Source organism: Bos taurus, chromosome 7, assembly GCF_002263795.3.
Source record: "Bos taurus isolate L1 Dominette 01449 registration number 42190680 breed Hereford chromosome 7, ARS-UCD2.0, whole genome shotgun sequence".
In the NCBI taxonomy this organism is placed as follows: domain Eukaryota; kingdom Metazoa; phylum Chordata; class Mammalia; order Artiodactyla; family Bovidae; genus Bos; species Bos taurus.
In genome coordinates, this window is record NC_037334.1 from 76,862,299 (window position 1) to 76,873,551 (window position 11,253).

The window sequence follows — 11,253 nt, forward strand, 5'->3', positions numbered from 1 at the left end:
ATTTAAGTCTGAATTTTGCAATAAATTCCCACTTCAGTAGGTGCTAGTGGAGAAAAGTGGCGCAATAACTCCAGAAACAATGAAAAGTAGGATCCAAAGGGAAAACAACGCCCAGTTGTGGATGTGACACTGGTGATGAAAGTAAAGTCTGATGTGCAAAGAACAATATTACATAGGAACCTGGAACGTTAGGTCCATGAATCAAGGTAAATTGGAAGTGGTCAAACAGGAGATGGCAAGAGTGAACATCGCCGCTTTTGGCATCAGTGAACTAAAATGGACAGGAACGGGCAAATGTAATTCAGATGACCATTGTATCTGTTACTGTGGGCAAGACTCCCTTAGAAGAAATGAGTATCCGTCATAGTCAACAAAAGAGTCTAAAACGTAGTACTTGGGTGCAATCTCAAAAATAACAGAATGATCTCTGTTCGTTTCCAAGGCTATTCAATATCAAGTGTATCATTCAGTATCACAGTAATTCAAGACTATGCCCCAGTCACTAAAGCCAAAGAAGCTGAAGTTGAACAGTTCTATGAAGACCTACAAGACCTTCTAGAACTAACACCAAAAAAAGATGTCCTTTTCATTATAGGGGAGTGGAATGCAAAAGTAGGAAGTCAAGAAAAACCTGGAGTAATAGGCAAATTTGGCAAAGGCTAATAGAGTTTTGCCAAGAGAATGCACTGGTCATAACAAGCACTGTCTTCCAACAACACAAGAGAAGACTCTACACATGGACATTGCCAGATGGTCAATACCAAAATCAGGTTGATTATATCCTTTGCAGCCAAAGATGGAGAAGTTCTATACAGTCAGCAAAAACATGAGTGGGAGCTGACTGTGGCTCAGATCATGAACTCCTTATTGTCAAATTCAGACCTAAATTGAAGAAAGTAGGGACAACCCCTAGACCATTCAGGTATGATCTAAATCCTATCCTTAGTTCTATATTATTTTCCTTCTGCCATTCCATGATATTAAAAATAATCCTGGAGAAAAAATGATCTCCCCCCACATCTTATTTAATATCAGCTGGATACCATGTCAAATTTCTGTACCTGTCTAATCTTCTTGTGTGCATGCTAAGGCATTACAGTCCTGTCCAACTCTGTGCAAGCCTATGATGTGTAACCTGCCAAGCTTCTCTGCCCATGGCATTCTCTAGGCAAGAATACTGGAGTGGGTTGTGATGCCCATTTCTGGGGGATCTTCCCACCCAGGGATCAAACCCATGTCTCTTACATTTCCTGTATGGGCAGGCGGGTTCTTTACCACCTGCCAGCTGGGAAGCCCCTCTAACCTTCTTATATCTTAATTGAAAATTACTGTCAATACTAGCAACATGAGCTAGAAAAGTAACCCAAGTACATCAGCATATCAGGCTTTTACTCTACCTTATTCTTGTCAGTATCTGGACTTTTATTCTACTTGTAAGCTAGTAATATAGTCTGTTATGGTTTCATGGATGCTGGCAGAAGACATAAAACTCCAGGTTCAGAAACAAATAACTTAATCTTCACATTGTTGTTCATTCGCTAAGTCCTGTCCTACTCTGCAACCCCATGAACTGGCTTCCATGTCCTTCACTATCTTCTAGAATTTAACTCATGTCCATTGAGTCAGTGATGCCATCCAACCATCTCATCCTCTGTTACCCCCTTCTCCCCCTGCCCTCAATCTTTCCAGCATCAGCTATTTTTGAATGAACTGACTCTTTGCATCAGGTGGTCAAAGTATTGTAGCTTCATTATCAGTACTTCCAATTAATATTAAATGTTAATTTCCTTTAGAATTGACTGGTTTGACCTCCTTGCTGTCCTAGGCACTCTTAAGAGTCTTCTCCAGTACCATAGTTAAAAAGCATCAATTCTTCAGTCTCCAACCTTCTTTACAGTCCAACTTTCACATTCGTACACGACTACTGGAAAAAATAACAGCTTTGACTAGACAAATCTTTGTTGTCAAAGTGATGTCTCTGCTTTTTAATACACCATCTAGGTTTGTCATAGCTTTCCTTTCAAGGAGCATGTGTATTTTAATTTCATGGCTGCAGTCACCATCTGCAGTGATTTTGGAGCCCAAGAAAATAAAATCTGTCAATGCTTCCACTTGTTTTCCCATGCACTTACTCTGAAGTGATGGGACTACATGCCATGATCTTAGTTTTTTGAATGTTGAGTTTAAGTCAGCTTTTTCACTCTCCTCTTTCACCCTCATCAAGAGGCTCTTTAGTTTCTCTTCTCTTTCTGCCATTAGAGTGGTATCATCTGCATATATGAGGTTGTTGATACATATGGAGAGAGTGTTTGTATTCATGGTTTGGAAGATAAATTATTGTTAATACATCAATGTCTTCCCAAGCTGATTTATACAGAACAACACAGTACTAGTTGTAATCCTGAAAACCTATTTTATACATACCAGCCAACTGATTTTAAAGTTATATAAAAAGGCTAAAACACCTAGAATAGCTAACAGAATAATGATAAATTTTGGAGGAGTTATAGTACCCAATTTCAAGATGATACAAAGAAACAATAATCAATACAAGATAGCACTGGCAAAAGAATAGAATACAGATCAGTAAATTATAGTACAGAGCCCAGAAGTGGACTCACACAAATATGGTCAAATGATCTTGACCATGGAACAGAGGCAGTTCAATGGAGAAAGAATAATCCATTGAATGGTGCTTGAAATGATGGACTTTCATATGCCTCACTCTGTTCAAGTTGCCATAACAAAATGCCATACCCTGAATGGCTTAAACAACAGAAATATATTTTTCAAAATCCTGGAGGAGCTAGAAAGTCCAAAATCAAGTGCCAGCAAGGAGAGAGACGGAGGGAGGGATGGAGTGGAGAGAGAGAGAGGAAGAGAATAAGTTCTCTGGTGTCTCTTATAAAATCCCATCAAACAAGGGCCCCACTCTTGTGACCTAATCTAACCTTAGTTAAATCCCCAAAACCCTGTCTACAAATACCACCCTATTGGTGGTTAGGGCTTCAACATATGAATTTTGAAAAGATACAGATATTCAATCTATATTAATATGCAAAAAAATGAACATAGAGATTTCACACCTTTTTTTCAGAAGTAAACTCAAAAGAATAATGAACCAAACTGTGAGACACAGAGCTACAAACTTTTGAAAGGAAGCGCATAAGAAAGTAAGTTCAAGTAATCTTGTGTTTAGTGATGAGCTTTTATACACAACACCAAAACCATGTTCCTTGAAAGAGAAATGTAATAATTGGGACTATTACAATTAAAATGTCTGCTCTGAGAGGAATACTGTTAAAGAATGAAGAGACAATATAAATATTGGGAGAAAATATGCACAAAACATATATGTAATAAAGGATTTGTATCCAAAGTATGCAAATAACTTATTTTTTAATATAAATTTATTTATTTTAATTGCAGGCTAATTACTTTACAATATTGTATTGGTTTTGCCATACATCAACATGAATCTGCCATGGGTGTACTAATAGTAACACAAGCAATCCAATTTTAAAATGAGCAATATGTTGAAGACATCTAGTCAAAGAAGAGATATAAATGGAAATTAAGTAAATAAAGAATGCTCAATGTTATTTGTAACTAGGGTATTGAAAGTTAAAACAGCAATAAGATATAAGTACATACCTATTAGAGTGATTAAAATCTCCCCAAATCTGTTGTACTAACATCTGGCAAGAGTGCAAACAATTGGAACTCTAATTTACTGCTATTGAGAACATCCAATAGTACAGTCACTTTGGAAGACAATTTGGCAATTTCTTAGAAAGTTGAACATAGTCTCACCATGAGATCTATCAATCATGCTCTTAGGTATTTACCCAAATAATTTGAAAACTTATATCCACAAAAACTGTGTGAATGCTAAGAGCAGTTTTACTCATTCTTGCCAAAAACAATCAAGATGTCATTCAATAGGTGACTTGATAAGCAAACTGGTTATGTCAATACAGCAGAAATAAGCTATCAAATCATGTAAAGGCTACATGATTCTTAAATGTATTTTGCTCAGTGATAGACTAAAAAAAAACCTAGTCTGAACAGCTTATATACTGGATGATTTGAACTGTATGATATTTTAGAAAAAAACAAAAAACAAAAAACTTTAGCAATGATAGAGGGTTCATGAATTGCAGGGAATTGAGGGGTGAGTGGTTAATAGTTGAAGCACAGGGGATATTTTAGACCAGTGAAGCTATTCTGTATTATACTATTATTGTGGATACATAATTCTGTGCATTTGTCAAATCCCATAGAACTTTACCGTAGTACTAAGAGTGAATCTTACTGCATGTGAAGTAAAAAATAGTAATTTAGGAGATTGGACTACACTTGGATGGAAGGCAAAATGTGACCAAACAATGTAACTGTATTATACATGTATTAAACAGCCTTACTTAAGTGGGTGAGATAAAGGGCCAGCCTAGTGACTGACACTAAATGGTGTGTGTAAGGCTAAAGGCAAAGAAAGAATGCATAAGAACTCTTCCTGGTAAAGTGTCCCATGGGAGTATTGGTTAATATTTGTGATACTGCTATATGTGTACTAGAAGTAAATAAGTAAATGTATGGCATATGGCAGAGACAGATTATCATTGTTAGTAGGAATTTTACAGATAAGCAATGAAAGTGGTCTTCCCTGGTGGGTCAGAGGTAAAAGAATTGGCCTGCAATATAGGACCAGGAGGAGACGCAGCTCGATTCCTGGTCAGGAAGATCCCTTGGAGAAGGACATGGCAACCCACTCCAGTATTCTTGCCTGAAGAATCGCATGCACAGAGGAGCCTGGCGGGCTACAGTCCATAGGATCACAAAGAGCTGGACATGACTGAAGCAACACAAGAGGAGAAAGTTTCAATAATCTATGTTGTTGTGGACTAGAATTGGAGATATCAGTGTAAATGGATGTTTTGCTTAATATAGATACATTTGGATATATAGAGGAATATTTACAGATATGTAACATAACATAGTACATACACATATTGTTTTTTGCCCTGTCACCTGACAGGTACCCTGGTAGCAGCAAGCATATCTAGCACACCGATTTTAGTTTCTAATACTATTCTCCGAAAAAAAAAGAAACCCAGGACTTTAGGAGAAATAGCTGATTCTAGGACTGGGACAAGAAATATAAAAGATGAGTCTGTAGCATCTTATAGTTTTCAGAATGTGATGTTCTCAAAAAAGCTACAATCAATGACCTCCTGTATAGCAAATGGAACTCTGCTTAATGTTATGTGACAGCCTGGATGGGAGGGGAGTTTGGGAAAGAATGGATACATGTATATGTATGGCTGAGTTCCTCTGCTATTTACCTGCAACTATCAAAACATTGTTAATTGGCTATACACCAGTACAAAATAAAAAGGTTTTAAAAAAAATACTGCAGTTATGATTGAACACAGGAGTCAGATGAAAGGGCTCTCAATGGCCAAAACTAGAAAAATCTATACAAAAAATAATGTGGTATTGGATTATAGATAAAAGTATTAAATAAATATGCATGAGTCTGTATAAGGTGATTATCAAATAAATATATAAATGAATGAGAGAAGACAAATATGAGAGAGAATTCCAAATATTTGATAGAAATACTCTACACTCAAGGAATCAGAGCCTTACTTTTTGCCCTTTAAATACAGGCTCTGCTGAGTAATTTCCTCCAAAGAGTGTAGTGTTGAAAGCAGGAGGCAGGAAGAGTAACTTTAGAGTGGAGAAACATGACAAACACTATGTCAGCCACGTAGCCAAGGTTGACATCAACAGGGACACGTCATTTTGGCAGCATGTATCCTTCATAAGATGCGATGAAGCGGCCCTTTACCTTTGTGGCCATCCTCCTCAAAATTTGTAACTCCAGGCTAATCATGAGGATTATGTTAGACAAATCCCAGTTGAAAAACATTCTTAAAACTAGTCAGTACTCCTCAAAATACACATCAAATACTCCTCAGAACAGTCAGGATCATCAACAACAAGGAAAGTTTGAGAAAATGTCACAGCCAAGAGAAACCTAAGGAGACATGATGCCTAATTGTACTGTGGCATTCTGGATAGGATCCTGGATAGGATCCTGAAAGAGAAAAAGACATTGGTTTAAAACTACTGAATAAACTATGAACTTTAGGTAATAATACTGTACTGTTGTTGCTATTGTTGTTGTTTAGTCACTGAGTCATGTCCAACTCTTTGTGACCCACTGGACTGTAGCCTGCCAGGCTCCTCTCTTTATGGGATTTCCCAGGCAAGAATACTGGAGTGGTTACCATATCCTTCTCCAGAATATCTTCCCAAGCCAGGGGTTAAACCTGTGTCTCCTGCTTGGCAGACTGATTCTTTACTGCTGATCCTTACCATTTGTTTATTCATTATAGCAAATGTACCATAAGAATACAGTGTTGCTCCTAGAGGAAGCTAGATATAGGGTATATTGGAACTCTCTGTACTCTTTGTGATTTTTCTGTAAACTTGAAAGTATTCTAAAAAATAAAGCTTTTTCTTTATTTTTCAAAATAGATTTGGTAAGGACTAATGACTGAGATTCTGATTCAGTGGGGTTGGTGTAAGACTCCACACGTATATTTTAGTAGAACCTGAGACCCTAGGAAACACAGAGTTAAGAGGCAAGGGCTAGGTTGTAAGTTCACTGAAGACAACAATTTTGTGAGCGAAGCTCACTGCTTTATCCATACAGCCTACTATACTGCCTGTTACCAAGTACAAGAAAAGTAAATATTTCCTGAATGCATGAATTATAAAATACTGTAGTGAGAAATGGAAGTAGTTATTATTTAACAGAGCAAAAAAAAAAAAAAAAAAAACACATTTTAAACTTATTAAGATTTTGATGTAAGCACATTTGTTAAGAATTCAAATACATAATGGAAACATTTTTATCCACATAGCATCTCTGTTGATATGTGCAAAATGTGTATTTGCCATATTGCACAAATAATTAAGCAATTATAATCTTTTCTATGTCACAATATTAGAATCTCTTTTGTGTTGATGAGAAAAAGATTAAATTTCAAAACAACTTGAAGAATACTAACAGAAGTAGTATGCTAACAAAGATATTTTAATTTCAACATACTTGCACAATGCAACAGATACTATTTTCTTTGAAAGCATTTAATGTATGTCTATACACATAAATGTATAAACTCTGATATTTTTATGTGCCGATTTATAAACACCAATCCCTAGCATAGTAGAAAGTGCAAAAATAAAAGCTTTTGAAAAATAGATAGTGCATAATTAAGTACAGGCATTGAAGATCTGAAAGATATTTGTATCTTTGTATCTGAAAGATATTTGATATTTGCTTGAGATGATGTTCCTCCTGAAATCTGATTCAGTACAGCTACTAGCTCACTTTAGTGTCTCCATTCACTTTCAGTGTATGTGTATGTGTATATGTATATGTGTGTATATATATGGGGCTTCCCTGGTAGATCAGTAGTAAAGAATCTGCCTGCAATGCAGGAGTCACAGGAGAGGTGGGTTCAATACCTGGGTCAGGAAGATCCCCTGGAGGAAGGCATGGCAACCCACTCCAGTATCCTTGCCTGTGGAATCCCACGGACAGAGGAGCCTGGTGAGCTACAGTCTATAGAATCACAGAGAGTTGGACACGACTGGAGTGACTTAGCACACACATGTGTATATGTATACTATAAACATATACTTACTGTTGTTTACAAAGGGACCAGTGAACTATGGGAATATTTTTAAGTACTCTCCAATTACAGAATCAAACATAGTGCATTTAACTCTTAAAAACTGGCCAATTTTTGAAAATAGGTGGCCATGACATTTTCCTTCTTCAAATCCTGAATTGTTCATTTTCTTCCTATTGACATTTCAACCAACAGGTGCATAAAGGAACAAAATCAAGATTTAGCTCGGATTTTGTACTAAAAACTAATAAAGAAGAACATTTGAAGCTATTGGCTAAGATGATTTTTACGTTTCTAAAAATCATGAAATGTGATTGGTTCATTTAAAGTGTGAAGGTAGTTTATATACAATTTGTGGAGGCGACACAGTATAGTGGAATAATTAAAACTGAATAAAGGAAAAGCTCAGTTTGTATTTGGCTCTGATATTCACTGTTGGGTTTTTATATTGTGCAAGTACCTTAAGCTTCTCTACGCCTGTTTCCTTATTTCTAAAATGTCTCAATGTCTCAGGCACACACTCAGTTGCTTAGTCATGTCCGATTCATTGCAACCCCATGGACTGTAGCCTGCCAGGCTCCTCTGTCCATGGAATTTTCCAGGAGAGAATACAGGAGTGGATTGCCATTTCCTCCTCCAGGGGATCTTCCCAGGTCAGGGCTCAAACCCATATCTTCTGCACTGGCAGGCAAATTCTTTACCTCTGTGTCTTATGGGAAGGTCAGTGTCTTAGGCTCCCACCATAAATTTCATACTATTTTCTTCACCGTGTGGTGAGATATTCTTTTCCATTGCAGGATAATTTTTAAGGTCATCTACATTTTTAGTTTATGGTTAAGAGATTTGAATGAGACATTTTGAGGGGTAAGCATTTAATTCAGCTATAACGCATAGTAGAAAATAAATACAATCTGTTGTTGCCTCATTTTGCCTCTCACATTCTCTTCTTTCCTTTTGTCATCCTTTGTTATAGTGATATCATTTGTTCAAATGAACATGCCCTCCATTAAAATAGCTTCAGGGAGATTTATCGTATATAAAATGAATATTATGGTCAGAGTATCAAGAAAATGAAGGAATCTAGCTGCACAGTGAAATCAAATGAAGTTTATAAGGTATGGGTCACAACAGCACTGCTGTAATCTTAGTGAGATCAGCGCCTGAAACTCAAGAGGCAAACTATTTTGGGGCACATGCCCATTTCAGGTGGGAACTGAGATGTAATGGTGCAACAAGCTAAAATGTGGGGCCAAACTACACATGGTATCTATTGTTAATAGCTTCTAAGATAGTTTTAAATGATGTGTTATTGAACTTACTAAGATTGTCATTTCCTCCCTTGCTGGGTTTGTTATAAATCAGTTGCTTGTCTCTATCCCGACAGTATAAAAAAAGTACCCTTTAAAACTATACTCAAAAAGATACTAGACATGTTCACTTACACTCACTCCCTTCATAGAACTATTGGTGCATTAGTTGCTACTAGAAAATAATCACATTATGTACAGTACCTCTAACCTCCTAAATATTTAGTAGGTTTCTTCACGGACACCCACTGTAAAATCCAGGAGCTTTTCTGCACCATCCTAGGTGTTATTTCCAATATTCAACAGACTCACAATTTTAATTTATGGTTCACAACCATTCAAATAAAAACTTTTATGATTATCCCTAATATTCTTTCAAATGTTTTTTAATGGTCTTTGTCATCAAAAATTTACTGGAAGATATACTCTAAACCCTTTGAAAAAATATAGCAATTAATAGAGTAATCTTTCACTTTCTCTCCATAAATCATGATGCTTTCTTTTCTCATGTACCAATGGACTGAAGTCAAGAGGGCAAAAGATATGGCTTCTGATGGCTCTGTAAAGTTTATATGATATTCAGTGGACTCAATGCTTATACCTCCTTTCTTTCATGCATGTAAACTTCCTATCTGATATCTGAAAGGATTCACCCATACTCAGTAATTAATGTAACTAATTGTTATTCTAAAGATATTTAGATGGTGCTAACCATCTAAGTGGTAACTCAATGACTGAAATCTACCTGATCTTTTGAGTGCAGTGTTGGCATTAGATTCTCAGGGTTAGTGGCCGTTGATGAGTTAATGCCGGAGTTTCCAGTGTCCCATGAACTGTCCTTCCACTGCCCATAGTAAAATATAATCTGTATAAAGATGCACAAACTGCTATGAAACGTGGAGGGTGTCAGCCATTCCTCAATATGAAGAAATCAATGTATCACCTCTCTAGTGGCACAGTGTCATTTAGATAGACTCTCAACACATGGCTACAATCAGGCACTATATTGTGTTTAATGTTTGAGTTATGATTAGGAGGAAGACAGATCCATGTAGATTTAAGCTTATCTCAACAAAGGATATTTAGTTGCCCTTTTGCTCCTACTCGAAGTACAAAGCCAACTCCTTGCTGATATGTCAGTCATCAGGCATGTTAAACAAAATTCTCCCATTTTATATTATATTATAGATATTTATGATGGATTTTATCAAGACCAAAGAAGATAAGACCTTCATAAATAGATTTTTAAAACAAGATGCTTTCATTAACATTTTCAAAATTTCTTCTTCCCCAGATCAAAATTTTGTAAGCAGTATTGTCTGCGGAAATAAAACATAGTGAGAAGTACAAGATGTACTATGTAAATAACTGGATAGTAACTTGATGGTTAAGAACTAGAACAACTTAGAGCAACTTTATTATTGTTTGTAGTAAAGAGCACTTGTTCTCTACAGTCTATTCAAGTGCCATTAACTTTTACAGAAGTCACAAGAATTAGAGTATCAACCAACAAGTAGGTATAATGATGTATTTAGGCCAGAGTTACCTATAGTTATAGAGATTAAAAGCTATTTTTCAGCTATTGATATACTAGAGAATATAGTAGTATTAAGTTAGCCTATACTTTACAAACTGTTCTCTGCTCCTGAATAGCAAGGATATTAACTTAACTAATGATCCTTTAAATGGGTTTGTAAAATATAATTTAAGCTACTTGCAACACTCAAAAGAGAGGCATCATTTGTTACTGCCAAAAATCACTGGCATGTGAAAATCAGAAAATCATTAGCCTTGATAGGAAAAGCTTAATTCAACAGGGAAGAGAACACATTATTTAGAGCAGTTAAATGACAATTGATGTAACCACTGGTGAAATGCATAAGAAAAAAGTGGATATGATTTAGTGAATGATAAATTCTACACTTAGTATTCATGCATGCAAAGGAACAGAAATCTTTGCTCATTAACCATTGCACTTAGTTTGTGAGCCAAAATGCTTCAGGCTGTAGCCCTAATTGTCATAAATGTTTATCTCTGTGCAAGTTTAATTTAGGATCAAGAAAAAATGTTATCCTGAGTGATGAGCGATTATACATCTTTTCATTTTCTTCATTAGCCTATGTTGATTTACTTAAATCCCTGTTCATACCCACCCTCTTCCAAGGTCTCCACAAAACTCCCAGCTAGAATTAATCTTTCCTGATCTCTATCTTTTGTCCTCCATTATGCCCCATTCT